Genomic DNA, 11,418 nt, shown 5'->3' with positions numbered 1-11,418 from the left:
ATAAGAATTCAAAAAGGAAAAGAGTTGTTAATCACAATAAAAACAACCAAAATCGAATGCCTCGGTCACATCATGAGGAAGAGCGAAATATATGATTTGCTGCAATTAATTCTACAAGAAAAAGTAAAAGGAAAACAAGGATCAAGAGAGCGAAGGATTTCCTGGCTAAAGAATCTACATATGTGGTTCAACACAACGACCACAAATCTGTTCAGAGCAGCAGTTTGTAAAATGATGCCATGATGTTCGATCCTATCCGAAACGGATAGGCAATACAAGAAGAAGAAGAAGTGTATAAAATATGTTTATTTACCACACAACACGCTATTTTCAGCAAGAAAAAAACTATACATAAACTATACTACAAACACGTTTTTACACAATTATTTCTAAACAAAGATATCACTTGTCAATTTGCCAGCAGAGTCTGTATTTCTACGGGTAAAAGTTAAAAACGTATAGAATAGATGTCACTACCACTTCTAAAATATATTATTTAATTAAAACAGGGGTGCGTACTCTTGGGCCACCTTACCCTAATTGATTTTTCCATTTCTTGCAACAGCCTTTTGGCATCATTACTCTGGTCTACTATATTTAGACGTTATTTAATTTCCAGGACGTAATTTTCTTTGATTTCCTCATTTTGTATCTTCTCGATGTTCCACTATCCTAGTGCGTTCGTTTTAAGTTTCTATGATAATATTCTCGACCTGATTTTTTTGCTCTCACTAAGTAATCTGTATCTCAATCTACTCCTCTGAGGGATGTTACATCCAGAACATTACTTCCATGTCTAGCATCGACAATTACGTGGTCAATTTGGTTCCGGGTGGAGTTGTGAAGTCTTAACAGATAGTTTGAATGTCATGGTTGGTGATTGTTTCCAGCGTTCTTTCGAGTTGTTCAATCTTTGATTGTGTCCTCAAATTATCATTCCTGATTGATACTCATTCTGCCATCTCAGTAAGAGTAGACCTCTTAAATTTTCCACTCATTCTGTACGCTCTGTTTAGGGTCTTCATGTATAGTGTACGAAGTAGCCCTAAGCACTTATCCAATATTGATTAAGATGTATCTCAAATTCCAACAAGTTCTGACAAAGACTTGTCGAATTTCTTACATGAGACTTATTTTCAGGATGCTGTAGAAATAAAACAGCAGATAGTGTGTAGCAAAGACTAGCTACAGAGTCTGAATAATGTATAGAATGGGGCAGACACCGACTGGAGACCCCTAGAGCGTACGATGCTCTAGGGAGTCCTAACTTAAAAATCGCGCAAATATTTATACACAATTTTCAAGTCGAGGTAGGCACTTCTTTGGAGACTATGTGGGTGGGTGAAATTTATTGAAAAATAAAAAATAAAATTAAAAGTAAAAAGGAAGAAAATACGACGAAATAAAATTGGAAAAATATGATAAAATGTTCACACACTAAGCACTGCACTTTACCGCGACTCCAGGGGAAGGTGGTGATAACATCATCTCCGTCCTCGTCAGGCTCCATCCTCGATCGATGTGCCAGCTCCCTCGACGGGTTCATCTTTCTCTCGGCTATCGGTTGTCCCATGGCTATGTCCTGCCAGTAGTAGCTTGCTCCCTATTTGGCGTTCAGTTACCAGGCGAGCACTGCGTGCTACTCCAGGGGACTTTCGATTAGCTTCCGGGGCCTCAAAACTCTGAAGAAGATTGGCTCGTCTCAGGCATCTAGTACACAGAAGGCGTCAGGTTGCTGAGTACCTCGATGGCGGAATGTTAGGGTTTAGCGTCCTAACATCCGGTGGCTCTCCCCTCTGGCATCTTGAATCCAACGTGGATTCATTAGTGCAGGCCTCTGTGTGTCATCTCATCGGAAAGTGAGTTCGAAAACCGGTCGGGCGCCATGTCGTTTAAGTACGAGTAGACCTCGTAGATTGTCCATTCCTTCTGTACGCTCTGCTTGGGGGCTTCATTTATAGTGTACAAAGTACTCCTAAGCACTTATCCAATGTAGATTAGGATGTATCTCAAATTAGGATAAGTCTTGACAAAGACTTGTCGAATTTCTTACATGAGAAATATGTTCTAACTACTGTAGGAATAAAACAACAATTGTTGATGAACAAAGACCACCTACAGAGTCTGAGGAATGTGTAGAATAGGGCAGAGCCTCGACTGGAGACCCCCTAGAGCGAACGATGCTCTAGGTAAGGCCGTGGTCAGTAGACTGATCCTGACTTGAACTCATTGTCTCGTTGGTCTTTACTTTTGGTTGGATTTTTCTCTTTGTTTATGATTTATTGTCCTGTTTAGGTTGAGCATCTCTTCGGGACGTGATTTGTTTTTTGTTGGGTTGGCTTTTGTCGCTGCTTGGATCTCGCTGGTGGTTCGCTTCGTTGGATGTGTTCTGCGGAGGAGGATCCTGAGTAATCAGAGGCGAAAGGGTTGTTGAGCTATTCAGAATTTTATTAGTGAAAAATATATAGTTATAAATTGACTGAATTTAATTAATATGTATTGTCATACTTTTTCTTTCCCAACCAAAGAAAAATAAATAAAAATATCCATCGGAATAAAATTTTAAGAAATCATTATAAACAAAAATGTATATATTAATTTAAGATAAGATTTAGTGTAGATAAGAATAGAAATTTGTTTGGCAAACGACCTGTTTCCGTTGCAAACAAAATTATCAAAAAACCTTTGTTTAGAATTAGAAGACATTTTACCTGTAAGTTAATCTTTTCATTGTTTGTGGAGTCGAGTATTAAATGACCATATTCTAATCTTTTGAAATATGTATAAATCATGTATTGAAAAAAACCAATTTTAAAGTAAGCTATTTAGTTTTCTCTGAAACCGAAATTAGGCTTTTCCAATATCATAGTAAACACAATTTAAGCTTTTTGATTGGACGGTCGTTTTTAAATGGGAATTTGGGAGTCGATGATGAGACAGGAGAAGTCAGTCATATTTTGGTCATCGAAAGGAAACCGTCGTTTTTCTCAAGATAGGGTGTGGTTCGTGAGTTTGGATACCGGCGTAACGAAAAGAAGTGAATAGTTTGAAGAAGGAGATCACAAGTAGATTAAAAGAGGTCCTTGTATCTACCGTGGGCATTTTATAAAGTATATGTGAAAGTATTCTTACGGCATCAAGTTGACAAAAGGAGGTCCTGGTGTCATAAATAAGTAGCGGAGTTTGTAGAAGTGGATCAGGTGTTTTTTGTGTAGTCTGAAGGAGGTTTGCAGAGACGTAAAGAAGGAGCCGAGGTGCCAAAGAGGAGAGATCACATCTTTGAGGAGACTGGACTTTTCTGGGTATGTTCCAACATAAAACTCAAGAAGAAAATAAACTGTAAGTGTTTGTACAATTGAATTTTATATCTGTGAAGGATCGTTTCGACATCATGGTCATTAGCATTAAAATTTAAGAACTGAGGTTTTGTTAGGCTAATCAAAAGTTTAAAGTTTTGTGGTTTCTTTTTTTCAAGTAAAGAAAATTTTAAGTAAAATTGGTTTTTCACGTAATATAAATGTATGTAGCTTTATAATCTTATTATCATAATAATTTGATTTATTTTCTTGTATGCTGATTGATAAGATAACGACAGAATTTAATAATTGTTTTATTCGTTCATATAAAATAAAGAAACGTAAATCTTTGTAATATAATATATTTGTATTCTTATCCTTTTCTTCTCTATCCCGATAAAAGACAACTAGAAAATCTTTTGAATCCATCGAACACAGGTAATATAAGGATTATTTTACTTTTGATAACAAATAAGTTATAATTCTTTTTTATTGGCTCAATAAACTAAGTTTGAACTCAAAATAAACAATCATAACAGTATATAAATTCAATGAGATCGGGAAACCACAGAAAACCGATTTCCCCTGTCTAGCATGCTCGAAGTGAACATTTACTGATTTGAAAATTAACTTGAAAATCGTGCAAATATTTATACGCAGTTTTCAAGTCGAGGTATTTATCAAATTTATGAAGTACTTAGTGGAAGGAACAGAAGGTAAAAAATTTAGAGTTTTATGAAGATTTACAATCTACTTCAGATAGAATAAAAGAAAATAAAACATAAATATTATGAATGATAGAAGATTCAAATAAAAAAAAAATAAATAACTATTCCAAACAAGCCTATGTAGTAAAAGAAAATAAGGACATGATGTTATAAACCGAAATGGAAAAAATGTTAGGAGTCTGAAATAAAAACAATCTACTGGTAAGAAATACTTTTGGGGTCCAATCAATGACATAATTATATACATACGTGACAGAAGAAAGGAAATCGAAAAGTATAATATATACAAGATACGAAAACAAAAATCATGAATATACAACACCGAAGAAGCAACGGTGAATAATAAATTTGCTGAAACTGTCAAAACATTAGTTTTCGCTCTTTAAAATGAACAACTACTTGTTCATACGAAGTAAAGTCTCTTCCTTAATCAATCCTTTACTTTTTCACACGAATGGGAACTTGAGCTTCAGCCATTTTGTTATAACCGAGAAAGCGCATTAGTGGATATCGCAGAAGGCCGGGAGAAGTAACTGTCAGCTTGATCGACAGAACAACAGAATAATGAATAACAATCGACGAATAAGAGAAAATAACTCAGGCAGCCTCAAGCTGAGTGGTTTGGTTATTTATGCCTGCGAGTTCTTCGGCATGGACCCCTGGGGCTTTATTCATCAATTGGACGCGAGATGTGTGTGCAGGGGCGGGCTCGGACATTGTACGCTGCAGGACCGGTGTCTTTGATATTAATTAACAGATTGATATGCTTGTAATAATTTGTAGGTATATTTTCGCAACAGTTGCAATGTTGATAAAATCGCAATCAGCTAAGATTAATGGAAAAGTAACTGTTTCAAATAAAGGTTAAATATCGACAACGACATTCTTCATTTCAAATTTGATAAAAAATTAATGGTATTTTTTATTATTTATAAATGAAAAATTACATTCATTCTTTCAAATACCTAACTAATCTAACTACAAAGTACGAATCAAAGTGAAATTGACAACAGAATCAAAGGAAAAACATAGTTACATTTTTTTTGTTTAATCTATTTACTGAACGCTGATCCAACTATCTATTGTAGAATCTACAGTTTGAATGCAGTGCAGGTAAGATAGGCAATGTTTTACTTACGAGAGAACGGCCGACCACGTTGCCGGTTTGCCCCGAGCGGCGCATCAGGACCGGATTTAAGAATCATAGCACTGGAATATACGCGCACACAACAATTGCCTACGGTTGTATAAAAGACTATCATTATTGTTTCAACTAAAGTATGATTCAATCATCGATGTATAAATAAGAGCGTTACATTGTCTAACTCAGTGGTCGCCAACCTCTTCAATATGTTGAGCTACTTTGTTAATTTTCGAATAAACAGCGAGCTACCCACACGGAAGCCACGTAACGCAACGTAAATGAAGTAATCCACAGTTAATTTATCATTATATGTATTTATTTTACTGTTTAACTGGTAATACATAATACATAGGTACTAATAATAAACTAATAACAAAATAACTAATATTACTAGTACGTACTTGTTCATAGCTACATTCCTACCTATCAAAGGAAGGCATTTGAAAAATAAACACAAACTTTTATCCAGCCACAACGGCATATCACGTATGATTTAAAAATAGTTAATAATAACAACAAAAAAGTAACGCACTATCATAAACATAAACATTGAAAAATAAAAAAGCACGTTCAATGAGAAGGCTGACACTCAGACTTTTACTCAGAACACAAACTTTTATCCAGCCAAAACGGCATGTCACGTATGATTTAAAAATAGTTAATAATAACAACAAAAAAGTAAAAAGGGTGAAACAACAAACTGCGCTACTAAAGAAATTTCATTGAAATCCTTAAAACGATTTTTGAAGTTACTCTTCAGGGTAGAAATTATTTCTACATGATATTTGTTGTCATAGGGTTCTAATGGATTTTGAGATATTTTTTCTGAAAGAATAGGAAAATGCTTGGAATCGCTGTTAATTAGGTTTTGTTCCCAAAACTCCAGCTTTTTGATAAATGCTTTTAAATCAGAAATCATTTCCGCTAGTTCTTTGTCTCTCCCCTGAAGCTGCAAATTAAGTTCGTTTAATTTCTCTGTAATGTCCACGAGAAAACCAAAATCTCTAAGCCAGATTGAATTTTCTAGTTCCGGAGTCGGTTCATCGCGTTGTTTGAAAAATTGAACTATGCCAGATAGGACATCATTAAAACGTTTCAGCACCCGTCCTCTACTTAACCATCGGACTTCAGAGTGAAGGAGTAGGTCCCCTTATTCACAGTCAACTTCATCGGCGAAGGTTCTGAATAATCTTCTTTGTAACGATTGAGCTCTAATCTTGTTCACAATTTTTACCACCAGCTTCATAACGTTGTTTAGTTTCAGCAAATTTCCATATAATGCTTGCTGATGGATAATGCAGTGGTAACAGAGAAATTGCGGAAAAGTTTCATCTTTACGACATAACGCCACCAGACCCTTATCACAACCCACCATAGCTGGAGCGCCATCGGTTGTCAAGCATACCATTTTCGATAATGGAATTTTCTGGGAAGAAATAATATTTTTTAAATGAGAAAACACCTCCTGTCCAGTAGTGTGTCCTTTGAGTGGAATGAACTTCAAAAGATCTTCTTTAATAGTAAAATCACTAAAAACCATCCTGACGAACACGGCCATCAGGGCAGTGTCAACGACATCTGTTGATTCATCCAGTTGAAGTGAAAAATAAACACAGTTATCTAAGTCAGTTCTTAACTGTAAAAAAATATCATTGCTCATTACTTCTACACGTCTCATCACTGTATTAGCAGAAAGTTACATAGATTTTATAGCTGAAACTATCTCGTCTTTATTTCTAAAGTTAGCAAATAACGAATCAACAGCTTCTAAAAACGCCTGTTTTATCATTTCTCCGTCTTCATAAGGTTTCTTTTTTTGTGCAATTATCTGGGACATACGGTACGATGCTTCAGTTGCAGCCTTATTTTTGTCGACTGTTCTTAAAAATATTGATTGTTGTCCAATTAACTGTTTTTTTTAACTGGCGGCAGAATGTAGTGGGAATGATTTTTCAAAATTAGAATGTACAGTTTTATGATGTCTCTCAATATTTCCTTTTTTAGCAACGGAGACCGAAGCATTACATAACAAACACATATTTTTACCTTTAACTTCTGTAAAAAAGTATTGTTCTTCCCATTCCGAATGAAAGTGGTATATCTTTACCTTCTTACAACTGCTTGCCATAATATTATTTTTGTTGTTCTCTACTAACCCAACCGCTGGACGTTTGTTACGCGTTTAGTTTTAAACTAAGCGCAATGTCGCCGCACCGTGCGTATTTATCTCGTTCAAAGCAATCCAGATCGTTCTCGAACACTAACGCGCTAGTCCGGCTGGTCGGTTCTATAAATAGCCGACTCTAGCTTGACGGCGTCAGGAGCAGATCGCTCACCGCAACCTTGCCGTTGTTTATGTTTAATATTGTGACAATTAGATTTTTTTGTGGAATTTTCGGAAGCTTCTCTAATTTTTGCAGTTTGAATTTTTTAAATTAAAATCGTTGTGAGAGCTACCAGAATTGCCTCCGCGAGCTACTGGTAGCTCGCGATCGACAGGTTGGCGACCGCTGGTCTAACTAAACAATAGCATGAAGAAAAATACTATAATAAAAGTAAAATATATCGAAAACTCATTGTCTATATTTATCAATTTTCAACAGCTTCCATTGTAAACACATTCTTTGTCATTAGACCAAATAATGGTTGGCAAAAACTATGAAAGCTCAGTTATATTTCATTTTCACAAGCGGATGAAAGTACCTACATCATGGAGCCGTTGCCAGTCTCTGTCGTGAATTTCAAACAGGGTATGACTCTTAGTGTGCAAGTAAAACGTGTGATCTTAAATGTATCGAACTATCATCTGAACTTAAAAAATGGCGTCAGCTTGACTATTACCGTGGAAAAAGTTTCGAAAATGTGCGGTGGGAGTGTTCGCAAAATTTATGACATCCGCGAAGAGGCCCAGCAAGACGAACTGGAACTGGTACAAAAAATGAAGAACAACAGTTTCCAGTCCAATTCACGTGAGAGCACTTACGTTGAGGGAGTGAAATCTCGAATAAGGAAACTTGTCCATGATTGAAAACATACCACCAACCGTCAACAGCATAATGAACAGAGTGAAGGATGATGAGGACCTACCAGCTTTTTCAAAAACCACGTTTCGTAGGCTACTAAATGACATGGGTTTTGACTATGGTAAAAGAGGTTTAGATTCGATAATAATGGAAAGAAAAGACACAAGTACCTCAGAAAAATAAAAACATTGACGAAGAAGGATACTGTAAATATTGTTTATACCGATGAGTCCTGGACTAACATCAAGAATCAACGAGATGCCTTCATAAAAGGGTTCTCTACAAAGCTCCAACTCAAAGAGGTCCTTGGTTGGTTCTTCTGCGTGCTGGAAGCGAAACTGGTTTTGTGGTATGGGCCGAATTAACTTTCTTGGCCAGCACGTTTCAGTTATGATTTTCTTGTGAATTTTATGTAGATATATTTATCGTGTTGTATAGGGTATGCTACTTGCATTTTTTTGTATACATGCGCGTATATCCAAGCGCGTGCGGTCCATATTTCTCAGTCTTCGTCAAACTACCACACACCTACCACTATGCCGCATCGCTGCGCGCCGTCAGACCAACACTGCCTTCTAACTGTGGCTTGGACTATATTAAATTTAATAATAACTTTTGTGCTGTGTGCTCAAATTTTTACTTGACTGAACTGAAAGTGGCTGAAAGTTACTATACAACCAAGCACATATCATGGTTAAACGTAAACAATTATTCACCTGCAGTTAAAACTGAATCAATTGAAATAATAAAACAAAGCTTTAAATGTTAGACCAGGGCGGATCGGTTTTGAGGTGGATGTGAGAGGTGGCTTTCGGTTTTTTGCAAAGAAAGTTGTGGGAAAGCTTAATTAATAAATGCCAAATATATGAATATGAATAAACGGCGATAGGAGCACAATTGATCAAACTTTCAGTATATAAATGGGTATGAATAGACTGCTATAACGTTATTTCTGTATGTCCTACATCTTCAGACAGTCTTTGAGGGTAGAGACAGACAGGGTGGATAAAACTTTGTAAATCTTTTACACATTTTGTACAGCTCAAAAAGACAGAAAACGACAGTCGTTTTGTTTAAGACTACCAAAATAGGTGGCGCTTTTGGAGCTTACCACTCGAGAAGTGGGAAATAGCAGGACAATTCGCTAGCTGTGTATGACTTTGTATCTACCTGACTGTCTGAATACGTAGGGCATACAGAAATAACGTTATAACAGTCTATTGATACCAATTCATACACGGAAAGTTTGAATTTTTCTTCATTGCTTCTTATTCTTTGCTTGGATTCTTGCTTGTTCTTTGCTTATTCCTCTTGTCTCTAGGATTGAAGTTACATTATCGTCCCATGTCTTCATTGGCCTGCCCCTTGGTCTCTTAATTTGTCATCTGGCTTCCCATACTTGTTTAACTGGTCTTTCTTGATTCATTCTAACCATATGTCCATACCATCTTAGTTGGGCTTCTTCAATTTTTTTAATAATTGGTTGGACCTTAAGATGTTCTCTAACTGCCTCATTTCTAATCCTCTCCAATCTGTTTATGTCCATTATTCTTCTAAGACACTTCATTTCTATGCTCTGCATTTTCGGTCTTAATTTATCAGTAAATTTTAAGTCCAACTTTCACGTTAAAATCAGCATAAACACCGTCTTATAGATGGCTACATTGGCTTTTTGGGATCCTTCTTTTTTGGATAAAAACGTACTTTTGATTGCGTGGTACATCCGAGCAGTACTTTCTATTCTCGAACTTATTTCAGTTTTTTCAGTTCATCTGTTTTCTATTTTCACTCCCAAGGATTTCGACTTAATCGAGTGTATTTCCGTTAATTTTTATATTCGTTTGTTTTCTATTTTTTCAACATACTATTACTTTCTTTTCTGGTGTTTGTAAAAAACAAACCACCAGAATACACTACAAAGATAAAAGTCGAAAGCTTACAGGATGACTCCACAAGATACCTATTCCAAAAAAGAATAACCGAAACAAGCAGAAATACATATATCAAAGAAAGTGGTAGAATCGAAGAAAGCTGGGCAAAAATTAACTCTAATATCTTAGCCTTGGCCAAGGAAGTTCTTGGCGAAAGAAATATAAATAAAAATAAATCGTTCCCAAGGCGAAGAACTTCATGCTTTTGTACAGAAGTAAAGGAAAAATGTAAAGAAAAGAAAAAGCTTACCTGAAACACATGTCAACCAAAACACAAGAGGTATACCATAATTACAAGATAATTAGAAACGAAACAGATGCACTTGTAAGAAAAATTAAAAATTATCACTGGAAACGCTTTTTGAAAGAAATGGAACATGATTACGGTCTGCAAAAGGGCGCTTCATAAGAACTCAAAGAACGGAGGTAAAAGAACTAATAGAATCAAAATACATAAAAAAGGATACGTGGATTAACTACCTAAAAGCTACATGCAGAGGAAGAACAAACGACGCTGGAACCGGAAACACTAGAAATTACCACAAATGAGGAACTTAATATAAATGTGTAGGACGTTTGGAAAATACTTGAAAACCTGAAGAACATAAAAGCAGCAGTTAAAGACGGGATACCAAAGCAGAATTGCTTATAAAGAGGAAGAAGAAGAAGAATACCACTACTTTCGTTTTCTCTTCATTATTCCTCAATTTCGTTTCATTAGTGTTGCGTTCCATACTTTTAAATTTCTATTAACTGCTTCTTTCTTTATTCCAAATATCACAAGATCGTCTGAGTCTGCATATGCGCACACCGCTGCTCAATTTTTATGTCCTACATATAATTTCACATCCAAGACGATGTTAAAGTAATAATATTTCATTGGGTTTAATACATTTATTTAAACATACTTTTTTAACAAAGTCTCCAAGAATCAACAATGTCCCAAAACCCATGTTCTAACAATGATCTTGACAAGTAGTGACAACTGACAAAGAGTCTCCATACATTGTGCCTAGAGCCCCGTGACCGTAATCATAACCTACTGATATGACATCTTTCCCCTTACATTTGATAGTCCTTAAAACGCACTGGAGGCCTTTTGATTCTAGCACTAGTTCTATTTTCAGCATTCATCTGGGAGGTTGAAGGTTCCTCTACTCCACAACTCTGATTCCCAGATGAGGAGTTTAATGATCTATCATTATGTGCGAAATCAGTATTCTTCTTAATTTCCGCTTTAACTAGGGAAGGCCTCAAGTGATAACTGTTTCGCCTGACCACTTCCCCATTTTCTTT

This window comes from Diabrotica undecimpunctata, chromosome 5, assembly GCF_040954645.1.
Source record: "Diabrotica undecimpunctata isolate CICGRU chromosome 5, icDiaUnde3, whole genome shotgun sequence".
Taxonomy (NCBI): domain Eukaryota; kingdom Metazoa; phylum Arthropoda; class Insecta; order Coleoptera; family Chrysomelidae; genus Diabrotica; species Diabrotica undecimpunctata.
The sequence above is the reverse complement of the archived record's forward strand: the minus strand, read 5'-3'. Positions refer to the sequence as shown.